Source organism: Gopherus evgoodei, chromosome 24 (assembly GCF_007399415.2).
Source record: "Gopherus evgoodei ecotype Sinaloan lineage chromosome 24, rGopEvg1_v1.p, whole genome shotgun sequence".
In the NCBI taxonomy this organism is placed as follows: Eukaryota; Metazoa; Chordata; order Testudines; family Testudinidae; genus Gopherus; species Gopherus evgoodei.
In genome coordinates this window covers 2717337-2723492 of record NC_044345.1, presented here as the reverse complement: position 1 = coordinate 2723492, position 6156 = coordinate 2717337, and positions in this window count along the sequence as shown.

Here is a 6156-nt window from a genome sequence, read left to right as displayed (position 1 = left end):
AATAATTTATCCTGCAAGTGTGTACTCCACTGCTCATCCTCATTAAAATTTATGCTGCATTGTAGCATTGGCCTTCTGGTTTTCCTTTCTCCTCTATTCCTTCTTTCCAAAGGGCTTTGGGTGAAATTTGCCCCTGTATAGATGGTCAGTACCAGCCCCATGCACTCCATCAGTCCCATTGAAGCACATAAGTAAGAAGCAAATGGGGTAAATTAACTGGTTAATAGCATTGTGCAGGCCATCTGCACAGCAGAGAATTTCCCCCTTGTTAGATGTCTTAGATAGAATGGAACTAGAATATATTGCCCTGCTCTACATATTATATAGAATTGTAGAATCCTTGAAATATAGGGCTGAAAGAGACCTTGAGATGTCATCACATTCAGCCCCCTTTGCTGAGGCAGGACCCAGTAAACTTAAACCATCCCTAACAGGTGTTTGTGTAACCTTTTCTTAGAACTTACAATGAGGAGGATTCCACAACTTCTCTTGGAAACCTAAAAGCAATGCTTTACTAGCATTATATTTAGAAAGTTATTGCTAATATTTACCTAAATCTCCCTTGCTGCAGATTAAGCCAGTTACATCTCATTTTGTCTTCAGCACACATGAAAAACAATTGATCAGCATGTTCTTTATACCAGCCCTGCACATACTTGGAAACTGTTATCCAGCCCCCGCTTAGTTGGCTTTTCTCAAGACCGACTAATCATGCCCCGTTTTTTAATTTTTTCCTCAGATGTAAGGCTTCTAAACCTTTTATGGTTTTTTTAACGCTCCTCTGGACTATCTCCAGTTTGCCCACATCTTCTCTATTGAAGTCTGAGGGCCAAAACTGGGGACAATACTCCAATTTAGACTTGACTAGTGCCTACCAGAGTTGGACAATTTCCTTCCTAAATTTCACTCTTTGCACTTGCCTTTATTGAATTTCATTTTGTTGAGTTCAGATGAAGTCTCCAATTAATGACATTCATTTTGAATTCTAACCCCATCCTCTAAACTGCTTCAACTGTTCTCCCCTTGGTGTCATCCACAAATGTTATCAGTGAACTGTCCACTGTGTTATTCAAGCATTAACAAAAATATCAAAGAGTACAAGACCCAGGATAATATCTGTTTCCCCTCTAGATATAGCTTCCCAGGTTGACAGCAAACCATTGATAATTAGTCTTTGAGTTCAGTCTTGCAACCAGTTATGCAGCTACCTTATATAATTTCATCTCAACCATGTGGTTGAGGGAAATGTTTTCCTACTTTGTAGGACTGTGTCATAAATTGTACAAATATCTATAGTTAGTTGGGGCTCTAAAATAATTACCGTCCAGATAATTAACTAGAACCTTTAAGGGGGCATGAGTGCTACTCTTAGAAAAAATCTGAAGGGTTTTAGCTGAATAAGGAATTTTCTTCAATTGACACTTACTAAACTAGAAATGCATAGCTTGTTTCGTGCTCCTTCCCCCTCTTCCTCCCCACTGCTCCCCAAATTCTAAGGCTCTGATCCTACAAATATATTAGCAGAAGAACTGAAAGTCAAGAATTTCAAATGTGAATGGTCCTGTTGCCTGCTTGAGACACCTTCGTGGGAACTGAAAACCAGGATTTTTCAAGGTGTCTGAAGTTGGGCACTAAAATGAGTAGTCACTTTTTAAAATCTTGGCCTTCTGTTTAGCCACACATGTCTTGAGTGATCTTTAGTAAATCAATAAGTTCTCTTTCTCTTTTATCTCCCCATGTGAAAAGTGTGATGGTGATAAATTTTCTCATTCTGGGTGCATTCCAATCTATTTACAGTAACTGTCTGAAAAGGTTGCATAGTCCTTGTAACACAGCATCTAAACTTTTCCGAGGTGAACTTCTCTGAAAGAGATGTTACTGAGTATTATTGCACAAAGGATATAGGACCTGAAGCTCCATAAAGAGTTCTCTAGGAAACTTCATATAACTTTTTATTCTTCCTGCTTCCATGGTTTTAGGACTTGCAGGTTATAGCGTAGATAGCAATTTAAAAATTATCCTGGCCATGGCGGGGTAGTTTGCTGAAAGAGAAGGGCCTTCTGCCCTGTGCTAAAGTTGGTCAGAGTCTGAATTATTTGATTTCCTCTAGAAACTCTTCCTCAACCATCCTCCCCCATGACTAAACAGGCTTTATATCTGTCTCTTTCTTCTCTTTGTCAGGTGTGATGTCCCAGAAAAACACCACTGTCTTGTTAGGTCATAGGATTAAAATCTTGGAACTGCATCTCTATCTAAAACTTTATACAACCCTGCACTCTTTCCTTTCACCTACTGCCACTTTTCGCTGCAGTTCAGGAGGAAGCCTCCATTGGGTTGCCCTTAGGTGTCCTGTTCTGCTCATCACCTGAGTCCCTGACCTTTCACCATAGTTCACTTGAGTGGATGCCTCTTCAGACTGGAGTGTCTAATTTCATTAGGTTGGGTTAGGTCAGCCCTAGGCACAAGAGTGAACACAAAATAAATGTACCACTTCAATCCTGCTTCAGTTCCACTTTCAAGGCTGAGAATAGCCTGAATTTGTGCACAGGTCATGAAGATAAGAACATGAGAACATAAGAATGGCCTTCAGGGTCAGACCACTGGTCCATCTAGTCCAGTATCCTGTTGGTGCCAGATGCTTCAGAGGGACTGAACAAGATGTAATGTGTTTGGCATCCTATGTGGCATTGGGAAAGATAAGAATCTCCTATGGGACTGCATCAGAAGTCTTACTAATATTAAGATATACTTGGGACTCTACAATAATTACTTACCACCTAATTTCTTATAACTGTAACCCTTCTGCCAGGTGAAGTCAGCAGCAACAAGGGCTGGGTTAATCATCTAGAGTTTCCCCTTAGCAATACAAAACAGAATTTACATGAGCCTCACCCAGTAATCTGGGAAAACTAAACACCACCCCATATCTCCCCTCTTGCGAACACTGAATAATAAAAGAGTTTTAAGTAAGAGGGAAAGGAAACCAAGCATTAGTTCAGGAAAACAGCACTACCACATTCAAAAGCACGCGACCATAATCAGTCCTGACCCCATGGTGCATTGGGCAGTGTGTTTTGCCTCAGTTTCTAAAGTTCTACAAAAGAATGTCCCTTTAAGGTATCATTTCCCTCTCCCTCTGCTGCAATCCACTCATCGCTGGCTGTCGTGGGTGAGCAAAGACCTAGAGGTGCATTCACGGGTGTCCACCTCCCACCCTTGGGGTGTGTGCGGGGGATTGACTAGCTATGGCTCTGCTGCTGCTGTCCTTCTCCTGCCACTATCTCTCTACCATCACTGCCACTGTCTCTCTGCTGCCACTAGCCGCCACTGCCTGCTGCTCCCACAGCATTACATTCTGAGGTTCTGCCACATAACCCAGCTCTCAGTGACTGAAGCAGGTAGTGGGGAATCTCCCAGCCAATGAAGTCTCTGTGTTGTCTTTCACCGCCCCATGACAAGTCTAAGGCGGAGCCCCTAAATCTGTGCAGCGGTGATCTCAGCTCTAGTCCTCACCAACCAGAAACAATGACTCTCAACTGAGTCTGATCAACCCAGACATTAACCACTGGAAGGACAAGGTCAAAGGGCATCAGGGGATCTTTGGGCAGCATCCACCCCAGCTGGGCTGCTCTCCTATCACCCTCTGTCTTCCTTGGTAATTGGCATCCTACCCTCTGCTTAGCAAGCACGGTTCAGTTAAGGTGACCCCTTCAATCAGGGCATGTTCAGCACAGTTCTGTTGCCATTCACTCCTACAATCAGGATAACAACACTTCGTTACCCCTGCATTCAATAATAGTAATTTGTAACCCCAAATCAGCCAAAATTAATAATTTTGGCAGAGCATCTCCATCTGCTGTGCACCTAGGCAGAGTAGGCGTGTCTATGCAAACACCAGGGCTGTCCCTAGCCATTTTGGTGCCCTACGCAACCACCCCCCAGCCCCAGCCCGCTCCACTCTGCTCCCCTGGCTCCCAGCCTTGGGGGGCAGGGGTGAAACCACCCCCCAGCACTTGCCGGTGGCACGGCTCGGAGCTGGCAGAACGGAGCAGGCTGGGGCCGTGTTGCTCTACTTACCACAAGGTGAGTGCAGGCCGACATCTGCAGCAGTCCTCAGGGGAGCTGGGGGGGGAGCAGGAGTGGGAAGGGGGTGGGGCCTTTGGGGAAGGGGTGGGGGTGAGGTTGGGCTGGGGCAGAGCAGGGGCGGGAAGGGGGTAATGCAGGGGCAGGGCCTTTGGGGAAGGCTTGGAGTGGGGACTGGCTGGGGCGAAACAGAGGTGGGGCAGAGCAGGGGCAGGGCCACGGGGAAGAGGTGGTGCAGGGGCTGGAGCAGCACGCAGCTGTGCAGGGCACCTGGAAATGTGGTGCTCCAAATTTACTGGTGCCCTACGCAGCTGCATACTTTGTGTATGGGAAGGGACAGCCCTGGCAAACACACTCTGCTCCTGAAATCTTTTACCCATGTTCATCACAAGATATCAGGGGAGAGCTCATTCAGACCCTGCTTGCATGACCTTTAAGGAGGAGTGAATGCTACTCTTAGAAAAAATCTGAAAGGTTTTTAGTTGAATAATGAATTTTCTGCAACTGACACCTCATTAATACACTAGAAACACTAGCATTGTTTCATGCCCACAAAAAACTCTAAGGTTCTGTTCCTGTGAAACATAACGCAAATGTTTCCTTTTTATGTGAGTTGTCTGTTTGAACTTCTCACGTCTTCTCACATGGTTCAGGTTAAGCACCTGTGTTAAGCCCTTGAAGGCTTATTGTGTAAGTTGATATAAAGAAAAGAAAATTCCTCTCCTCTTTCTTTTTTCTGATGGGATTCACAGTGACATACAGAGTCCTCATCGGACTCCTGATTAGAGCAGGATTATTTGCTTCCTAAATATTAGACTTTTCACTTTTCACTGTTGAGTTTCATCTTGCTGATTTCTGGCCAAGTCTCCAATTTGTCAAGGTCATTTTGAATTGAAATCTTCTCCTCCGAAGTGCTTCTCAGTTTGGTGTCATCCACAAATGTTATGTGTATGCTCCATACCTTTACGCAAGTCATTTTAGAAAATACTGCAGCGTATGGGAGCCAGGACAATCTCCTGCTCATCCCCGCTAGAAATGGCCTTCCACCTAGAAAGCAAACCATTGATAACAAGACTTTGAGTCCAGACTTTCAACAAATTATGCACCCGCTCTCTAGACATTTGAATTCAACCTTGTGGATGAGCGAAATGTTTCCCCAGTTTGCTTGGGAGACTCTGGACTGATTCATAAGCCTTACTAATATTAAGAGTACTTGAGTGCCTAAAATAATTGCCCTCCATTAGTAATATAATATGTCTATTCCCTAGTGTATTGTAGCCTTGAAAGGGGTATTAGTGCTCTCTTGTTACTAAACATGGAAAAGGGTATTTAATCAAATAATGAGTTTCCTCCAACTGGCACTTTTCTAATACCTTCCAAAAACATGGCTTGAATCCTGCCCCACAAATATCTCTAAGTCTCTGGAAAACGTATATTTATGCTTCATTTGAAATATGTGAGTTGATGGTTTGAACTCAATGAGGCTGCTTGTATGGTTCAAGGTAAGCACTCGTGTAAGTCCATAACCCAACTTGATCTAAATCAAATAATATGCCACTTGCCTTTCCTTTTCCTCATGGGGCTCACAGTGCCATATTGTGTCTAGAATTCAGCCAAAGAATAAGTATTTACATCCTGAAAAATGCATGTGAAATTCTGCTAGACCATACACTTTACAGCTACTTTGAATTCACTTTGCTTGTCTGTAAATGACTGTTTGAGGTGCAGAAGGCTGGAGAATTTCTTACAATTTTTCAGCATCATATAGAAACCATGCACTCCTACCCATTATCAGAAGTAAGTTACATTAATCGCCTTGCCATTGTTTGTCGGAATGTGTTCATCAAATACACAGCAGCACTTTCTAGTCTTTCATCTCACAGTCAAAAGATGGGGTCAATCATGGATTCATCAAAGATGCCAAAAACGCACCAGATGAGTCTGTTCTGTCACAGATATCAAGAACACAAGAAAGTCATCTTTGGGATTTAGGAATCTCATTTGTGATATTCATCTGTGGAGGCACTATAAAGTACTCTAATAATGGAGTCTAAAGGTCTTGAATGTAGCTTG